Here is a 21,377-nt window from a genome sequence, read left to right on the forward strand (position 1 = left end):
GTAGTGGATGCTGGGAACTCCGTAAGGACCATGGGGAATAGCGGGCTCCGAAGGAGGCTGGGCACTCTAGAAAGATTTATGACTACCTGGTGTGCACTGGCTCCTCCCACTATGACCCTCCTCCAAGCCTCAGTTAGGACACCGTGCCCGGACGAGCAGACATAATAAGGAAGGATCTAGAATCCCGGGTAAGACTCTTACCAGCCACACCAATCACACCGTACAACTCGTGATACTATATCCAGTTTGACAGTATGAAAACAACTGAGCCTCTCAACAGATGGCTCAACAATAACCCTTTAGTTAACAATAACTATATACAAGTATTGCAGACAATCCGCACTTGGGACGGGCGCCCAGCATCCACTACGGACTACGAGAAATAGAATTACCGGTGAGTAAATTCTTATTTTCTCTAACGTCCTAGTGGATGCTGGGAACTCCGTAAGGACCATGGAGATTATACCAAAGCTCCCAAACGGGCGGGAGAGTGCGGATGACTCTGTAGCACCGAATGAGAGAACTCCAGGTCCTCCTCAGCCAGGGTATCAAATTTGTCGAATTTTGCAAACGTATTTTCCCCTGACCAAGTAGCTGCTCGGCAAAGTTGTAAAGCCGAGACCCCTCGGGCAGCCGCCCAAGATGAGCCCACCTTCCTTGTGGAATGGGCCTTTACAGATTTTGGCTGTGGTATGCCAGCCACAGAATGTGCAAGCTGAATTGTACTACAAATCCAGCGAGCAATAGACTGCTTAGAAGCAGGAGCACCCAGTTTGTTGGGTGCATACAGGATAAATAGCGAGTCAGATTTTCTGACTCCAGCCGTCCTGGAAACATATATTTTCAGGGCCCTGACAACGTCTAGCAACTTGGAGTCCTCCAATTCACTAGTAGCCGCCGGCACCACAATAGGCTGGTTCAGGTGAAACGCTGACACCACCTTAGGGAGAAATTGGGGACGAGTCCTCAATTCTGCCCTATCCATATGGAAAATCAGATAAGGGCTTTTACATGATAAAGCCGCCAATTCTGACACTCGCCTGGCTGAAGCCAAGGCTAATAACATGACCACTTTCCACGTGAGATATTTCAGATCCACGGTTTTAAGTGGCTCAAACCAATGTGATTTTAAGAAACTCAACATCACGTTGAGATCCCAAGGTGCCACTGGAGGCACAAACGGGGGCTGAATATGCAGCACTCCTTTTACAAAAGTCTGAACTTCAGGTACTGAAGCTAGTTCTTTTTGAAAGAAAATCGACAGAGCCGAGATCTGTACTTTAATGGAGCCTAGTTTCAGGCCCATATCCACTCCAGCTTGCAGGAAATGCAGAAATCGACCTAGTTGAAATTCCTCTGTTGGGGCCTTATTGGCCTCGCACCATGCAACATATTTACGCCATATGCGGTGATAATGCGTTGCCGTAACATCTTTCCTGGCCTTAATAAGCCGGACTTCTTCCGGAATAACCTTTTCCTTTAGGATCCGGTGTTCAACCGCCATGCCGTCAAACGCAGCCGCGGTAAGTCTTGGAACAGACAGGGCCCCTGCTGTATCAGGTCCTGTCTGAGCGGTAGAGGCCACGGGTCCTCTGAGAGCATCTCTTGAAGTTCCGGGTACCACGCTCGTCTTGGCCAATCCGGAACCACGAGAATCGTGGTTACTCCTCGCTTTCTTATTATTCTCAATACCTTTGGAATGAGAGGCAGAGGAGGGAACACATAAACCGACTGGTACACCCACGGTGTCACTAGAGCGTCCACAGCTATCGCCTGAGGGTCCCTTGACCTGGCGCAATATCTTTTTAACTTTTTGTTGAGACGGGACGCCATCATGTCCACCTGTGGTTTTTCCCAACGGTTTGCCAGCATCTGGAAGACTTCTGGGTGAAGTCCCCACTCTCCCGGGTGGAGGTCGTGTCTGCTGAGGAAGTCTGCTTCCCAGTTGTCCACTCCCAGAATGAACACTGCTGACAGTGCTAGTACATGATTCTCCGCCCATCGGAGAATCCTTGTGGCTTCTGCCATGGCCATCCTGCTTCTTGTGCCGCCCTGTCGATTTACATGGGCGACTGCCGTGATGTTGTCTGACTGGATCAGCACCGGCTGGTGTAGGAGCAGGGATTTTGCTTGACTTAGGGCATTGTAGATGGCCCTTAGTTCCAGAATATTTATGTGAAGGGAAGTCTCCTGACTCGACCATAGTCCTTGGAAGTTTCTTCCCCGTGTGACTGCCCCCCAGCCTCGAAGGCTGGCATCCGTGGTCACCAGGACCCAGTCCTGTATGCCGAACCTGCGGCCCTCTAGAAGATGGGCACTCTGCAGCCACCACAGTAGAGACACCCTGGTTCTTGGAGACAGGGTTATTAAGCAATGCATCTGAAGATGCGATCCGGACCACTGGTCCAACAGGTCCCACTGAAAGATTCTGGCATGGAACCTGCCGAAGGGAATTGCTTCGTAAGCAGCCACCATCTTTCCCAGGACCCGCGTGCAGTGATGCACTGATACCTGTTTTGGTTTCAGGAGGTCTCTGACTAGAGATGACAACTCCCTGGCTTTCTCCTCCGGGAGAAACACTTTTCTCTGGACTGTATCCAGAATCATACCCAGGAACAGTAGCCGTGTCGTCGGAACCAGCTGTGACTTTGGGATATTCAGAATCCAGCCGTGCTGGTGCAGCACTTCCTGAGATAGTGCTACTCCCACCAACAACTGTTCCTTGGACCTCGCTTTTATTAGGAGATCGTCCAAGTACGGGATAATTAAAACTCCCTTTCTTCGAAGGAGTATCATCATTTCCGCCATAACCTTGGTAAATACCCTCGGTGCCGTGGACAGTCCAAACGGCAGCGTCTGAAATTGGTAATGGCAATCCTGTACCACAAATCTGAGGTACTCCTGGTGAGGATGGTAAATGGGGACATGCAAGTAAGCATCCTTGATGTCCAGGGATACCATGTAATCCCCCTCGTCCAGGCTTGCAATAACCGCCCTGAGCGATTCCATCTTGAACTTGAATTTCTTTATGTATGTGTTCAAGGATTTCAAATTTAGAATGGGTCTCACCGAACCGTCCGGTTTCGGTACCACAAATAGTGTGGAATAATAACCCCGGCCTTGTTGAAGTAGGGGTACCTTGATTATCACCTGCTGGGAATACAGCTTGTGAATTGCCGCTAGCACCGCCTCCCTGTCTGAGGGAGCAGTCGGCAAGGCAGATTTTAGGAACCGGTGGGGTGGGGACGCCTCGAATTCCAGCTTGTACCCCTGAGATACTATTTGCAGGATCCAGGGATCCACCTGTGAGCGAACCCACTGATCGCTGAAATTTTTGAGGCGACCCCCCACCGTACCTGGCTCCGCCTGTGGAGCCCCACCGTCATGCGGCGGACTTGGAAGAAGAAGCGGGGGAGGACTTTTGCTCCTGGGAACCTGCAGTTTGTTGCAGCCTTTTTCCCCTACCTCTGCCTCTGGACAGAAAAGACCCGCCTTTTCCACGCCTGTTTTTCTGGGTCCGAAAGGACTGAACCTGATAAAACGGCGCCTTCTTAGGCTGTGAGGGGACATGGGGTAAAAATGCTGATTTCCCAGACGTTGCTGTGGAAACTAGGTCCGAGAGACCATCCCCAAATAATTCCTCACCCTTATATGGTAACACTTCCATGTGCTTTTTTGAATCCGCATCTCCTGTCCACTGGCGAGTCCATAAGCCTCTCCTAGCAGAAATGGACAATGCACTTACTTTAGATGCCAGTCGGCAGATTTCCCTCTGTGCATCTCTCATATATAAGACTGAGTCTTTTATATGGTCTATGGTTAACAGGATCGTGTCTCTGTCTAATGTGTCAATATTTTCTGACAGTTTATCTGACCACGCAGCGGCAGCACTGCACATCCAAGCTGACGCAATAGCTGGCCTAAGTATAATGCCTGTGTGTGTATATACAGACTTCAGGATCGCCTCCTGCTTTCTATCAGCAGGTTCCTTGAGGGCGGCCGTATCCGGAGACGGTAGTGCCACCTTTTTAGACAAACGTGTGAGCGCTTTATCCACCCTAGGGGGTGTTTCCCAACGTGACCTATCCTCTGGCGGGAAAGGGAACGCCATTAGTACCTTCTTAGGAATTACCAATTTTTTATCAGGGAAAGCCCACGCTTCTTCACACACTTCATTTAATTCATCTGATGGGGGAAAAACTACGGGTAGTTTTTTCTCTCCAAACATAATACCCTTTTTAGTGGTACCTGTAGTTATATCAGAAATGTTTAACACCTCTTTCATTGCCTCAATCATGCAGTGAATGGCCTTAGTGGGCATCAGGTTTGACTCATCGTCGTCGACACTGGTGTCAGTATCAGTGTCGACACATGGGTCTGCATGAGGTAGCAGGCGTTTTAGAGCCCCTGACGACCCATGCGACGCCTGGGCAGGCACGAGCTGAGAAGTCGGCTGTTCCACATTTGGCATGTCGTCAATTTTTTATATAAGGAGTCTATACGTGCACTCATTACTTTCCATAAGCCCATCCACTCAGGTGTCTGCTCCGCAGGGGGTGACATCCCTTCTAAAGGCATCTGCTCCGCCTCCACATCATTATCCTCATCAAACATGTCGACACAGCCGTACCGACACACCGCACACACACAAGGAATGCTCCGAATGAGGACAGGACCCACAAAAGCCCTTTGGGGGGACAGAGTGAGAGTATGCCAGCACACACCAGAGCGCTATATAATGCAGGGACTAACTGAGTTATGTCCCCTATAGCTGCTTTTTATATTATATATATTGCGCCCAAATTTAGTGCCCCCCCTCTCTGTTTTTACCCTGTTCTGTAGTGTAGACTGCAGGGGAGAGCCAGGGAGCTTCCTTCCAGCGGATCTGTGAAGGAGAAATGGCGCCAGTGTGTCTGAGGGAGATAGCTCCGCCCCTTTTCCGCGGCCTATTCTCCCGCTTTTTTCTGGATTCTGGCAGGGGTATTTTCCACATATATAGCCTCTGGGGCTATATATTGTGGTATTTTTGCCAGCCAAGGTGTTTTTATTGCAGCTCAGGGCGCCCCCCCCCCCAGCGCCCTGCACCCTCAGTGACCGGAGTGTGAAGTGTGCATGAGGAGCAATGGCGCACAGCTGCAGTGCTATGCGCTACCTTGGTGAAGACTGATGTCTTCTGCCGCCGTTTTTCCGGACCTCTTCTTGCTTCTGGCTCTGTAAGGGGGACGGCGGCGCGGCTCCGGGACCGAACACCAAGGACTGGGCCTGCGGTCGATCCCTCTGGAGCTAATGGTGTCCAGTAGCCTAAGAAGCCCAATCCGGCTGCAAGCAGGCGAGTTCGCTTCTTCTCCCCTTAGTCCCTCGCTGCAGTGAGCCTGTTGCCAGCAGGTCTCACTGAAAATAAAAAACCTAAAACTATACTTTCTTTCTAGGAGCTCAGGAGAGCCCCTAGTGTGCATCCAGCTCGGCCGGGCACAGAAATCTAACTGAGGCTTGGAGGAGGGTCATAGTGGGAGGAGCCAGTGCACACCAGGTAGTCATAAATCTTTCTAGAGTGCCCAGCCTCCTTCGGAGCCCGCTATTCCCCATGGTCCTTACGGAGTTCCCAGCATCCACTAGGACGTTAGAGAAATGATTTTTCTAAGTGCCCAGAAACTTTTCAATTTAGTCGACTAGCCCCAAGGCTGCATTTACCACGTATTTCTGCTCGCACCCTCCTGAGGTGCAATCAGAAATACGCGGGCTTCAAAGATGGTCGAGAGTGCCAGGAGCACCATAACTGTATGGCGCTATAAATTAGCATGGGAGAAGCTGCTTAAAATGTTATGTACTTTAGCGCAAATAAGTGGCTGTAGCAGAAAACATTTCTGTGGACTGGATGGCGTAGTTATTAGCAGATTCAAATCATTTCTCTGTGGCAAGTCACAGAGAATTTCATCTGGAGTACAATCACTGCTACTGCTATGCGGTGATCCCCAGGGTTCTATACTATCCTCCTTGCTGTTTGCAGTATACATGCTACTACTGGGTGACACAATCAGAAGTCATGGCCTGGTTTACCACTGCTATGCAGATGATACTCAACTGTACCTGTCATTTGCTTTAGGTACTGATAAACAAATAACCTTTAATGGCTATCTAGCTGAGCTCCAGGAGTGGATAAGACTGAATCCTGATAAAACAGAGGTCTTTTTGATAGAAGCTCACCATCAAAGAACAAGACTGCAGCATAGCCAACCAAACTGGACTTACACTTGGGAGTTCTGAACTACAAAACACTAACCACGTGCATAATCTTGGCATTGTCCTTGATGGTGGCTTGACACTTTAACATCAGATATCTGCCACAATCAAATCCTCATTTTATCAGAATCAAGCACTTAGGGGATAATTCAGCATGGATCGCACAATCTATCCCCTGTGCAGTTTCCCGATTACCAGGAAACTGAGCAGATGCAGGACCCGTTCTGTGCATGTTCAGAGCGGGTCCTTCGTATGGATTGCATGATTGACAGACTGGTTGACAGACAGAGGCATTTGGAGGGGGCGGACATGATTAGACTAGTGCATTGCCCTCTACCCTTGGACTCCTAGCAAAAGAATTGCACCGCTTGCAGCTGGTACAAAATGCAGCTGCCAGGCTGTGAACCAACCAGTCCTTTTCCTGCCATATAACACAAATCTTTTTCAAGACTGGCTTACTGAATTTCAAAGCCCTACGTGACCAGGGACCAAGGTACCCGAAGCAGCTTATAATTCCATACTGCCCAGCTCGTTAACTGCGATCTGTAGATGAAGGACTTTTAGCAGTAGCTAGAATCTCCTGTAATTCATCTAGGGGGAGAGGGGACGAGCTTTTAGCCATGTTGCACCGACTATATGGAACTCGCTTCCTCGCACATTTCGAGGGACTCCCACTCTAGAATCCGCCAGAAACAGACTCATGACTTTCCTGTTTTCTCAAGCATTCACTTAATGTCCCTTTAGTATATCCATACTCTCTGTAGTTAATAAAAATCTTTTCTGTACTTCATTGTAATGTATTATGTTCATTCTATGGGGTATATTCAATTAGCAGCGATAACGAACTTTTCGCGTGAAAAGTCCGGTTTTCGCGCGAAAAACCAGACTTTTCCCGCGAAACGCAATTACAGCCTATTCAATTTTCCGGGAAAATTTATCGGTGATCATTTTTTCACTAATTTCACTTCACCTACTCTGAAGCAGGTGAAAAGTTGGAAAAAGTCACTATTTTAAGGTAAAAATGTTTGGATATGGGGGGTAATTCCAAGTTGATCGCAGCAGGAAATTTTTTAGCAATTGGGCAAAACCATGTGCACTGCAGGGGGGGCAGATATAACATTTGCAGAGAGAGTTAGATTTGGGTGGGTTATTTTGTTTCTGTGCAGGGTAAATACTGGCTGCTTTATTTTTACACTGCAATTTAGATTGCAGATTTAACTCACCACACCCAAATCTATCTCTCTCTGCACATGTTATATCTGCCTCCCCTGCACTGCACATGGTTTTGCCCAACTGCTAAAAAATTTCCTGCTGCGATCAACTTGGAATTACCCCCATGGTACAGAACTTCTGGGACACCCCCCTTAATGACTAATTAGGCACGTTGAAGTTTTTAATTATTTTTAATTGGCCAATAATGACATGTAATTTTTGGGGTGAAAAAGTACAAAGTGATGGAAATTGGGATTCAAGGTATGGGACAGGTATATTGGGGTGCTTTATGAGTGGGACAGATGTTTTTAGGCTTGCAGATGGGAGTAATCGGTCTGTTTCCACTTTTTTTCAAAGTACCCTAAAATGACCCAAATATATACTTATACCCATTTTCATGTAACCCAAATTTAATGAGAGCATTTAGTTTGCTCAAAAAAACTTGCTTTCTATAATTTTTTTGCATTTTTTTTAAAAATGCATATAACAGCTATTTCACACAATTTAAGTCCCCAAAAACTCTCTAATGTGATCTCTAACACACTTCTCTTCTGTTTTCCTATGTTAGTTTAGCATTTTTGGGGTACAGGCTGATTTCCCCATTTTCACCTGCACTTTTCACTGCAAGAATTTTCACGTGAAACCCGTTTGGAATTAAATAGGTCGAAAAACTGAGCTTTTTTGCGGCAATTTTCGCCCGATTGCCGCGAAAAATTTCCGGGCGAAAAATTGCCGCGAATTTGCGGATAATTGAATACCCTAGTAGTATCTGTTAAGCGCCTTGAGTCCTATTGGGAAAAAAAAAGGTTATATAAATAATAATAATAATAATAATAATAATAACAATAATAATATTATACTTATTATTATTATTATTATTATTATTATATAGCTCCCATAAACTTAGCCCAGTAGAGAAATTCCCACATAAAATGTAATCGCACACATAATAGTGTTCACCTGCAGAAAACTCATGTAAATTATGAAAACACTCTTCAGTGACATGCAAAGCTGCAGCAATGCTGTTAAGTGCTAGTAAAATTGGAAACACTGGTTTGCATTGTCTGTCCTATTCTCATACATTGTATTACCAAAATACCAATACTAGAACAAGACACAATACTGACTCCCTAAAAGCTTAATGACATTAATATTGTTTTTTTTCTCCATTCATTTACCTGCTACAGAGTACAGTTTCTGTTTTACAGTACAGGTTGAGTATTCCATATCCAAATATTCCGAAATACAGAATTTTTTTAGTGAGAGTGAGATAGTGAAACATTTGTTTTCTGATGGCTCAGTGTACACAAACTTTGTTTAATACACAAAGTTATTAAAAATATTGTATTAAATGACTTTCAGGCTGTGTGTATAAGGTGTATATAAAACATAAATGAATTGTGTGAATGTACACACACTTTGTTTAATACACAAAGTTATTAAAAATATTGGCTAAAATGACCTTCAGGCTGTGTGTATAAGGTGTATATGTAACATAAATGCATTCTGTGCTTAGACTTGGGTCCCATCGCCATGATATCTCATTATGGTATGCAATTATTCCAAAATGCGAAATAATCCGATATCCAAAATACCTCTGGTCCCAAGCATTTTGGATAAGGGATACTCAACCAGTATCTGTTTATTCTGTTCGTTTGTACAACTCAAAGTACTATTTCTAATGGTACTACTGCACACATAGGTGTCATTCCGACCCGATCGCATGTTGCGCTTCCTCGCAGCCGTGCGATCGGGTCGGAACTGCACATGCGCGGCGGCCGCATTGCGCGGTGGCCGCATTGCGCAACCACAAGTCGATTAACAGGATGAAGGCTGAACCGTGTGTCAACTCACCGTTTTCTGGGTGTGGAGATCCAAACGCAGGCATGTCGAGGCATTTGGAGGGCGGATGTCTGACATCAATTCCGGGACCTGCAACGCTGGACTGATCGCAGAGGGGAAAGTAACTCTTACCCTGTTGTTGTTCTACACAAAACATTTTTTGCATAACAGGGCTGCACAAGCAATCGCAGCCTTGCTATGCAAAAATACACTCCCCCATAGGCGGCGTCTAGTTGATCGCACGGGCAGCAAAAAGTTGCTACGTGCGATCAACTCGGAATGACCCCCATAGACCAAAGTTTGTGTGCAAACTGGGGCCAATCTGGTTTCACCTCCATGGCCAGAATTCCCTTCATGTTTGCTTTCAGAGTATTATCTCTCATAGGGGTCAATTCATGAAGCAGTGAAAGATTGGAGTAGTGAGCCAGTGGAGAAGTTGCCCATGGCAACCAAGCAGCTGCTACATATAATTTTATAGATTTATGCAATTTTATGCACTTTACAAATGTTACCTCAACACTGATTGGTTGCCATGGGCAACTTCTCCATTGGCTCACTTCTCCACTCTTTTCACTGCTTCATGAATAGACCCCACTATCACTAGCTCTCATGGATCAAGAACGATAATCCAAGTATGTTTAAACAACTGCATAATCTCTCATAAAAAAATAGCATCCCACTGATCTGATGAAGTAAGCAGAACGTCAGATGTGCTCCTGGTGTCAACATCTACTAATACCCCTTTCAGATTGGCAGAGCCGAGTCACACCCGAGGAATTTGTACACAGGTGCTTCCCGGGTACGACCTGGCTTGAGACCCCTTTCAAACTTGCGGCCCGTTCGGCATATTGCTGGGTTGGTGACATCACCGCCGACGCTACAGAAGGCGGCACTTGGAGATAGTCATCTCCAAGCGCCACCTCCTCCTACACAGAGAACGGGTGCTGGGTCACCTTGACCCGGCTTACCATTCACACTGTACCGCATCCCGGGTCAGTTCCGACGGAAGTGCTTTGTGTAACATCTTCCGGCTGCCCTGACTTGTGCCACTGTGCTCCAGTGGCGGGACCCGGCGCACGTCACTTCCGGTGTGACGTCAGAGCCGAATCCGAAAGCAGCTTCACGGACGAGCTGGAGCCTGGTGGGGGTGGGGGGGGGAGAGTCTAATGGATTTTGAACTCTTCCCTGGACCGGCACAGAGACGCCTCCTACAGGAACTCTTCCCTGGACCGGCACAGAGACGCCTCCTACAGGCTTGAAAAAAACACTCCATAAAGAAACCAATAGGAGGATTACCATCTGATTGAGAGTGAGTATGGGTGGTCATTCCGAGTTGATCGCTCGTTATTTTTTTTCGCAACGGAGCGATTAGTCGCTAATGCGCATGCGCAATGTCCGCAGTGCGACTGCGCCAAGTAAATTTGCTATTAAGTTTGGTATTTTACTCACGACATTACGAGGTTTTTTCTTCGTTCTGGTGATCGTAGTGTGATTGACAGGAAGTGGGTATTTCTGGGCGGAAACTGGCCGTTTTATGGGTGTGTGCGAAAAAACGCTGCCGTTTCTGGGAAAAACACAGGAGTGTCTGGAGAAACGGGGGAGTGTCTGGGCGAACGCTGGGTGTGTTTGTGACGTCAAACCAGGAACGAAACTGACTGAACTGATCGCAGTGGCAGAGTAAGTCTCGAGCTACTCAGAAACTGCTAAGAACTGTCTATTCGCAAATCTGCTAATCTTTCGTTCGCAAATCTACTATGCTAAGATTCACTCCCAGTAGGCCGCGGCTTAGCGTGTGCAAAGCTGCTAAAAGCAGCTTGCGAGCGAACAACTCGGAATGAGGGCCATGGTACGCATCTTCATCTGAAAAAATATTACACCAGTCATTAAAGATACCTTTATATGTGGAATCACACATGATATATTACAAGAAATATGTCACATCTGAGAAAGACAGAAGAGTGCGTCATCCAAAGAGATTATATGGACATAAGTATCAAAGAATAATCCTTTCTGTATGAAACCACACCAAGCGCTTTAGACTTGGGAATTCACTGTTTGAATTTGTCTTTTACATAAGGGTGAAGTGGCCCTTCCCATTCCCAGGTGGCTGCACAAGTGTGTTTTGCGCCTTGGGTGTCAGATCCTTTCTGTTACACAAGAGCAACTATATGTCTTTTTCAGGGCACACTTTTGTAATTGATGAATGAATTAGGTAAAATTTAACTTTTAATGAAATACACGTAAGAAAAAGGGGGAAGCAGGTGCTAGTATATAATCACATGGCTGCAAAAATGCTATAATTAAAGGAGAAAATGATGTATAGGCGAAAATATATGTTCTCTTTAAATAGAAAGAGTAAGAATAGTAAATCCCTTGGGAAATAATTCAGGGAGAATTAGCTCACTTGGGCTCAGTGTGATATTCCAATTTAGTTGGTAGTCTGGGCTGTGTATGGGTGTCCCAAAATTCTGTACTGTGTGAAAGAGTAAAAATAAGATTTTAAACCTACCGGTAAATCTTTTTCTCCTAGTCCGTAGAGGATGCTGGGGACTCCGTAAGGACCATGGGGTATAGACGGGCTCCGCAGGAGACATGGGCACTATAAAGAAACTTTAGAATGGGTGTGCACTGGCTCCTCTCTCTATGCCCCTCCTCCAGACCTCAGTTAGAGAACTGTGCCCAGAGGAGACGGACAGTACGAGGAAAGGATTTTTGTTAATCCAAGGGCAAGATTCATACCAGCCCACACCATCCACACCGTTTAACCTGGAATATACGCAACCAGTTAACAGTATGAACAAAATAGTATCAGGCAAAGACTGATTTCAACTGTAACATAACCCTTATGCAAGCAATAACTATATACAAGCCTTGCAGAAAATAGTCCGCACTGGGACGGGCGCCCAGCATCCTCTACAGACTAGGAGATAAAGATTTACCGGTAGGTTTAAAATCTTATTTTCTCTTACGTCCTAGAGGATGCTGGGGACTCCGTAAGGACCATGGAGTTTATATCAAAGCTCCAGACTGGGCGGGAGAGTGCGGACGACTCTGCAGCACCGACTGAGCAAACGCAAGGTCCTCATCAGCCAGGGTATCAAACTTATAGAACTTTGCAAAAGTGTTTGAACCCGACCAGGTAGCTGCTCGGCAAAGCTGTAAAGCCGAGACGCCTCGGGCAGCCGCCCAAGAAGAGCCCACCTTCTTAGTGGAATGGGCCTTTACCGAATTTGGTAACGGCAATCCAGCCGTAGAATGCGCCTGCTGAATCGTGTTATAGATCCAGCGAGCAATAGTCTGCTTTGAAGCAGGAGCGCCAAGTTTGTTGGCTGCATACAGGACAAACAGTGCCTCTGTTTTCCTAACCCGAGCGGTCCTGGCTACATAGATTTTTAAGGCCCTGACTACATCCAGGGACTTGGAGTCCTCCAAGTCACCCGTAGCCACAGGCACAACAATAGGCTGGTTCATATGAAATGATGAAACCACCTTGGGCAAAAATTGAGGACGAGTCCTCAACTCCGCTCTATCCATATGGAAAATCAGATAGGGGCTCTTGTGAGACAAGGCCACCAATTCGGACACCCGCCTCGCAGATGCCAAGGCCAACAACATGACCACTTTCCAAGTGAGAAATTTTAATTCAACCGTCTGAAGCGGTTCAAACCAGTGAGAGTTTAGGAACCGTACCACCACGTTAAGCTCCCATGGTGCCACTAGGGGCACAAAAGGAGGCTGGATGTGCAGCACTCCCTTTACAAAAGTCTGGACTTCTGGGAGAGAAGCCAATTCCTTCTGAAAGAAAATAGATAGGGCCGAAATCTGTACCTTAATGGAGCCTAACTTCAGGCCCATATCCTCTCCTGTCTGTAGAAAGTGGAGAAAACGGCCCAGATGGAAATCTTCCGTAGGAGCATTCTTGGCTTCACACCAAGATACATACTTCCTCCAGATACGGTGATAATGTTTCGCCGTCACCTCCTTCCTAGCCTTTATCAGCGTAGGGATGACTTCTTCCGGAATACCTTTCCCAGCTAGGATTCGGTGTTCAACCGCCATGCCGTCAAACGTAACCGCGGTAAGTCTTGGAACATGCAGGGCCCCTGCTGCAACAGGTCCTCCCTGAGAGGAAGAGGCCACGGATCTTCTGTGAGCATTTCCTGAAGATCTGAATACCAGGCCCTTCGAGGCCAATCTGGAACAATGAGTGTTGTCTGCACTCTTTTTCGTCTTATGATTCTCAATATTTTTGAGATGAGAGGAAGAGGAGGGAACACATAGACCGACTGAAACACCCATGGTGTCACCAGGGCGTCTACCGCTACTGCCTGAGGGTCCCTTGACCTGGCACAATACCTCCGAAGCTTCTTGTTGAGGCGTGACGCCATCATGTCTACTTGAGGAAGTCCCCAATGATCTCTGCAAAAACTTCTTGATGAAGTCCCCACTCTCCTGGATGGAGATTGTGTCTGCTGAGGAAGTCTGCTTCCCAATTGTCCACTCCCGGAATGAAGACTGCTGACAGAGCGCTTACGTGATTTTCCGCCCAGCGAAGAATCCTGGTGGCTTCCGCCATTGCCACTCTGCTCATTGTGCCGCCTTGGCGGTTTACATGAGCCACGGCTGTGACGTTGTCTGATTGAATCAGAACCGGTAGGTCGCAAAGAAGATTCTCCGCTTGTCGTAGGCCGTTGTATATGGCCCTCAATTCCAGTACGTTGATGTGTAGTCAAGCCTCCTGGCTTGACCATAGTCCCTGAAAATTCCTTCCTTGTGTGACTGCTCCCCATCCTCGGAGGCTCGTGTCCATGGTTATCAGAACCCAGTCTTGAATGCCGAACCTGCGACCCTCTAGAAGGTGAGCAGTCTGCAGCCACCACAGGAGAGACACCCTGGCCCTGGGGTCAGGCTTATCTTCTGATGTATTTGTAGATGGGACCCAGACCACTTGTCCAGAAGGTCCCACTGAAATGTCCTCGCATGGAACCTGCCGAAGGGGATGGCATCGTAGGCTGACACCATTTTTCCAAGAACTCGAGTGCATTGATGAACATAACTAACTGAGGTCTGGAGGAGGGGCATAGAGGGAGGAGCCAGTGCACACCCTTTCTTTAGTTTCTTTATAGTGCCCATGTCTCCTGCGGAGCCCGTCTATACCCCATGGTCCTTACGGAGTCCCCAGCATCCTCTAGGACGTAAGAGTAATACCTACGGTACCTAGTATTCCTCGGTGATCTCCCATCCAAGTACTGACCAGGCCCTGCAGTGAATAGCTTCCAAGATCAGACGAGATTGGGCGTACCCAGTGCGGTTTGACCATAGGTAAGTGGGTTCTGACACATAACATCAATCCGGACACAAAGGACTGATTAGAATAAAATGAAATAATAAACATCAGTGGTTGGAGTTTTGTATGGATATGCACTGTTGTGTTGAAAAAAAACAGGAGCCAGGTCCAGATTTCCTAACACTTCTGCTGTACAGTCATCTTGTCCAAACATCGAAAATAAGAGGGTGATCAGAAGCGGATAAGACAGAAATGAGGGGGGTATTTCTGCTGTCCCTAAGTTAGGTGGCGCTCTGTTACCATAAGCATTGCAGAACGCCACAAATAATTTCGAACCTATTTGACTATAAGCTGTATGTTGGTTTTTCTGTGATGTAACATATATAACTCATATCATATCTTGTGCAGATTCACACCTCTTTAGTAAATTTTATGCTAGACTGAAAGGAGTATTACAGGGCAATCACTTTGCAAATATAGTATATTTTAGAGAAAGTTGGCCTACTAGGTAGTTAGTATATTTGTTAGTTTGTTTAACCCATGTCATCTTGATGGCTTTCTGCATCCCTACTCCTACTATCGGGTATGGGTCGTTGGGTCGAAACAAACTTAGGTCGACTACTATTGGTCGGCATGCATTAGGTCGACAGGGTCACTAGGTCGACATGGTCATTAGGTCGATATGTACTAGGTCGACATGAGTTTTTTTACTTTTTTTGGTGTTGTTTTCTTCATAAAGTGACGGGGAACCCCAATTAGTGCACCGTGTCCCCTCGCATGGCTCGCTGCGCTCGGTTACCGTTCCCAATTGTAGTCCACGTGGATCGTAAAGTATGAAAAAGTCCAAAACATTTTTTTAAATATGAAAACTTATGTCAACCTTTTGCCCTGTTGACCTAGTACGTGTCGACCTAATGACCATTTCGACCTAGTGACCCTGTCGACCTAATGCATGTCGACCTATAGTGGTCGACCTAATTACTGTCGACCTAAGTGGTGTCGACCTAATGACCGTATCCCTTACTATCTTTCCCTTGCTGTTTCATCCAAACACCTCACTGTAGTAGATAACAAAATTGAACATGACCTTGCTTACAAACAAACATTCCTTGAAATCCTATAAAAAATGCAAAATTAAAAGTTGCAATGTTTTTACATGGTTATTCATAAGTATCTCAAAATAACTGATTTTACCATTTCTTGTATCCATCACTGGAAATGTACCAGCACCTATATCACTACACATACAGTGGCAGGACAGCGAAAAAAATAAAATAAAATGCAGAAATGTTTACTTCTCAGAGCTGGAGGTGGACTATTTTCAGCATTGCAGATGGCCTTCATTGGTACTGTAGTTATGAAGGAAGAATAAAGTGTCTGTGTATCAAGAAAATAATTCATAATGTACAGTAGTTCCTGATTTAAAATTGAGAGACAGTGATGCTTAGTACTAATCAAAGAACAATCCTTCATAGAGCTGTATCCAACAGATTTGTATGTACTGTATATATACAGTAACATACGCCCACGCATTACTGTAAATAAAGGGTTAACTTACAATACCAATCAATTACAAAGCACATTGTATAGGACCAGAGGAGAGGGGCACAGAGATGAGCTTTTTTAAAAGTGGATGACCAATGACATGATTTTCAAGAGGCATCTTCTTCCCTGCTAACTCAGATCTTTACAATGAACTGATCTGGTTGTTTGTCTTCCTCTTTTGTCCATTCCCCATCTGGCAGAAGATTGATATCATACTGACATTAACGCTAAAATAAAAAAAAGACAAACTGGACAAGAGGTTCTTAGAAATATAGACACTTGGGGATCTATTTACTAAGCATAGGAGAGAAAAAGTGGGGAGAGATAAGCCTGGTACAAAATGGAACGATGTCAGCACAATCTGCTGCTCTGTACAAATTGCATACATCGCTCAGTGTATATGCTCAATATGTGCACTCCCGCGGTCACATGCACCGCCATCAGGATTGATGTGCGGCACATCAAACCTAGCGATATCGCTAGTGATTTGGTGCCTATCATGCAGTGTGTATCGCAAACTGGCAAAATGATATGTCGGACCATTCTGAGGTCACCTTCATGCTACTACATAGGGCATAATTCTGAGTTGATCGCAGCAGCAAACTTGTTAGCAGTTGGGCAAAACCATGTGCACTGCAGGAGGGGCAGATATAACATGTGCAGAAAGAGTTAGATTTGGGTGGGGTGTATTCAAACTGAAATCTAAATTGCAGTATAAAAATAAAGCAGCCAGTATTTACCCTGCACAGAAACAAAATAACCCACCCAAATCTAACTCACTCTGCAAATGTTATATCTGCCCCCCCCTCCCCCCCACACACACACACACACACACCTGCAGTGCGCATGGTTTTGCCCAATTGCTAACGAACTTGCTGCTGCGATCAACTCGGAATTACCCCCATAGAACGGAGTGGCATGAAGGTTGTTCTAGTGTGTACAAGAGCAGCGATAAATTGCATGCAACCAAACAATGCACTATGGCCCTCATTCCGAGTTGATCGCTCGCTAGCTGCTTTTAGCAGCATTGCAAACGCTAGGCCGCCGCCCTCTGGGAGTGTATCTTAGCTTAGCAGAACTGCGAACGAAAGATTAGCAGAACTGCTCGAAAATATTTCCCTGCAGTTTCTGAGTAGCTCCAGACCTACTCCTAGATTGCGATCACTTCAGTCCGTTTAGTTCCTAATTTGACGTCACAAACACGCCCTGCGTTCGGCCAGCCACTCCCCCGTTTCCCCAGCCACTCCTGTGTTTTAGCCTGACACGCCTTCGTTTTTTAGCACACTCCTGGAAAACGGTCAGTTTTCGCCCAGAAACACCCACTTCCTGTCAATCACACACCGGTCAGCAGAGCGACTGAAAAGCGTCGCTTGATCCTGTGTAAAATTGCTTAGGGTGTGTACACACGGTGAGATCTTTTCTTCCGATTCTGACTATATAGTCAGAATCGGAAGAAAAGATAGTGCAGATCGCAAGGTGACAGTCACCTTGCGATCCCGATCCGATGCCGATGCGCGGCCCCGCGCGGTCGGCATCGGCAGAAAAAATAGACTGTGCAGGCAAGTCAATCTTGACTATCTCTATAGAAGAGATAGTCAAGATTGACACTTAGCCAAAATCGCACAGTACCAGGATCGCAAGCACACTCATTATGTGCTTGCGATACTGGCTAAGTGCCGACCCAGACCCCACCGTCGCACATTGAGAATCGGTTAAGTCCGAATCTCACCGTGTGTACACACCCTTAGTTTTGTGTGAAATTACTTGGCGCGTGCGCCCTGCGGCCCATACGCATGCGCAGAACAGCCAGATTTTAGCATGATCGCTATGCTGCGAAAAACGGCAGCGAGCGATCAACTCGGAATGACCCCCTATATCACTCGGTCTTTAGCAAGATTGCAGTGTGTGTAAGCTCAATCTCACTTGTTCTGGGCTCAAGGGAACTCACCAGTAAAGTTGAAACGATTGCTGGTCGTTCCAGTGTGTACCCAGCTTTAAATGGGCAGATTTATGAATAAGTGATAAAGCCCATACACACTAGAAGACTTGAAAGATGTGAAAAGTGAACAATTTGGAAGATGAGCGATTTTCCTTTAACTACCCGGAGTCCCTGACAAACGATATTGAGTGTACACACTGAGACTTTTTACAAACAATCTGAACGACGAACGATCTGCTGGGGATCGTTTGTGAATTGGCTTTAGCACCTTGTTTATGGTGGCCAGTGCACACATCAGTTCCAGATCTTTCAAACTGGTCAAATCACCTACATTGGACATCGTTCGTTGCGTACTCACATGCCAATATGTGTGATTTCATCAGTGACATAGAGAAGATTCAGCTACGTGCATGGATGACGGACGTCCTGCTTCAAACGAGCATGGGGAGTGCGCATCGTTCATCGTTCGCTGTGTACATACTAGACGATTTGAATGATAGATCGTTCAAAGCCGTTGTTATCGATCGAATTGCTGGAAAAAAAATCTTCTAGTGTGTTTGGGCCTATATTCTTCTTATCACTCATTTGGTCAGCAGATGGTATACATGTACTCTTACTCTAGTATAATATAAAGTGGTTTCTACTGTAGATAAACTTGAAGCATAAGGAAAAAATATCAAGCGTCTCAGATGTTTTTTATTAATTTAAACACAATGTACTGTATCTACATTTTTGTTACAAGTCATTCTCTTAGTGACCTTTAGAGAAACAATAAAATAACAATGTTTGCCAGGTCAATGTATAACAATATAACATGTTTATAGATGTATCCAGTTTATACGGGCCTGTACAGCAGAACAATGAGCCCTTGGAGACCTTGCACAGACTCAGCATTTTAAATACTGGGATGGGCCGTGAATTATTCATTGATCCTAGGTCAGTATGTTATGATCTACAGCACTACTTGTCAAGAGAGATTTAACTCATGTTCAAGGAAATTATCCCAGTAAAGGAAGACCGCACTATGGTGCACTGAGCAGTGACCAATACATTTATATCACAGCTCCCATGCTGTATATCTCAAGGAAAAGGTGAACTTCCTTCATTACACAGGCCTCTAGAGAAAGCAGCAGTCTATTCTGCATGCCACTTTTAACCTCTGCAGTCTCCAGCTATGTGTACCATTCTCTGCTTACTGGCTGCATCTATATACCGATGCTCAGACTTCATCCACGTTCTGGATGGCACTAGAACACAACATAATCGTTTTGCCAATGGATACAGGTTTTACCTAGAGAACCTGACGAGTCAGCATCTCTTAAGCAGAGACATGTACAGTACATCACTGGCTTTCTCTAATTGGTGCACACAACTTTCAGCCAATGAGACCACAATGCAGATGAGCAAGGATCTCACACAACTCAATGCGAAGTTCTACAGTATTAAGATAATCAAATTAATCTAAATTAACTAATACATAACAAAATAATTCCAGTTAACAGCAACCTAATTATCAGGAACAGAACCACTTAATTGACTCCGTGGTTTTTCAACCTTCATGAGCAGAACAAGTTTAGAGTTTTGGTAATAGGCCTGTTTTAATTCATCACAATAATGTACATTTTTCTGATAAAGGGCTGCATAGTCCAATACATGTATTTTCATTCATTTCACACAAAACAGGAAGTTACTTTAATAAAAATATTTCTGTTCTCCCAAATATAAGATAGCAAAAAGGTGCAGCTTCTACAAACAATGCTATGGTCCGGTGATAAACATATAAATTTTACTTTTGATTGCCTTGGAACTTAAGAAATGTAATAAATTGTCTTTCCAATTGCTAGGGTTACAGCAAATTGGTCCGTTTAAATAGTATACAGACAGACGGCTTAGGCAAGCTCAATAGGCACCTTTTTACTTTGCTAAACAAAGACAGGAATATCCTACTATTGGTGGAAGATATAATTACATTTGTACTATACACAAATACCTTATTCATCTAAAGTAATTGCAAGGCTGTATGTGTTTAGTCTCAAATGACTAACCAGGCAATATGGAAGTAATGATATCAATTGCAGTCAAATATTCATTATTTCCGCTAATAAAAACATGACTATTACATGAACAGTATTGCCAATCTTCACTACATGTCCCTATTTATAAGGATGCTGCTTTCAATTACCAAAGCGTACAATAATACATGTGCATAGCAACACATACATCATCTCATGCACGTGTGAGAGATCACTGGCAGCTGTGAATAGGGGTGCGTATAGCAATACATTCAGGAGTATATCAAGCTGCTGAGACAGAAAACATGTCTGCACTGTTTTGCTTTTTCCCCACTACATCACAGGCACTCTGCAGTATGTACTTGTAGTATTATAATGCAACACTAAAATGCCCTCTGAGGAATAAGGGTGGCATTTCACAAATGAAAACAGTGCAAGCGTTCAACTCTGCGAGACTAGATGCACGCATTAAACATAAAGGCTGGAAGCACATTGTGACCCCAGATTCTAAGGATTTTGCAGATATCTAAATTGTGCATGTTATATAAACAAAGACCCTACACGCAAAGCTGTATAATAGATGTAGCACAAAGATTTAAAATACCAACCAATATCCATGCATACTGTTCTATGTATTGCTGTTTCATTAACTATTTGGCTACTACCTGTACAGTACAGTAGCTGCTCTTTATGTTTATGACACACCCACCCAGCAGAATATAAAGTCTATTCGCAGCGCTTAGTGATAGAAAGTAGCCTGTTTAGAGGAATTTATGGCGTTATCTGCAAAGGCTGGGGGTGATGTGTGCATCAGATATCACACACTACAGAAGGCGGTGTGTGACACTTTGTCACAGGGCATGCCAGTCACCCATCCATGCCTCTGTCAGCTACACAGGTGACAGTGTCACAGCAGCCCAGCTACTCTACCATCTAGGCAGGGCTACACACACACAGCTCACATACACCTGCTGACAGGGGGGTGATGAGGGGCAGAGGAATGTGCCCTGCGCTCTCACACACACACACACACACACACACACACACGGGCCGGTACTTGGGGACATGGAATGTGTGCGTATGTATGTGTGTGTGCACTGGGGACATCAGCACCGGGTACGTGGACAGCTCCATAGGTTTCTCCTGCAGCAGCTGGGGTAATGGAGCAATGCTATCCTCACCATAGCCCTCCATCCAATCTGGGCATAATGACACGGCGGCGCACATGTACAATACAAACACAGACACAGCAGCGCTGCCGGGGAGCCAGCCCCTCTCCCTGGTGCAGCCGCTCTGCTAT

At 45.5% G+C, this 21,377-nt stretch overlaps 1 protein-coding gene and 1 pseudogene across 4 annotated transcripts in view; both read right to left on the minus strand.

Moving 5' to 3' along the window:
* Window positions 1-21,377, minus strand: part of RASL10B (RAS like family 10 member B) — a 231,776-nt gene that overhangs the window by 210,059 nt on the left and 340 nt on the right. The gene's annotated exons all lie outside the window — the stretch shown is intronic.
* LOC135051903 (5S ribosomal RNA) lies at window positions 14,500-14,618 on the minus strand (annotated as a pseudogene).

This window comes from Pseudophryne corroboree, chromosome 2 (assembly GCF_028390025.1).
Source record: "Pseudophryne corroboree isolate aPseCor3 chromosome 2, aPseCor3.hap2, whole genome shotgun sequence".
NCBI lineage: Eukaryota > Metazoa > Chordata > Amphibia > Anura > Myobatrachidae > Pseudophryne > Pseudophryne corroboree.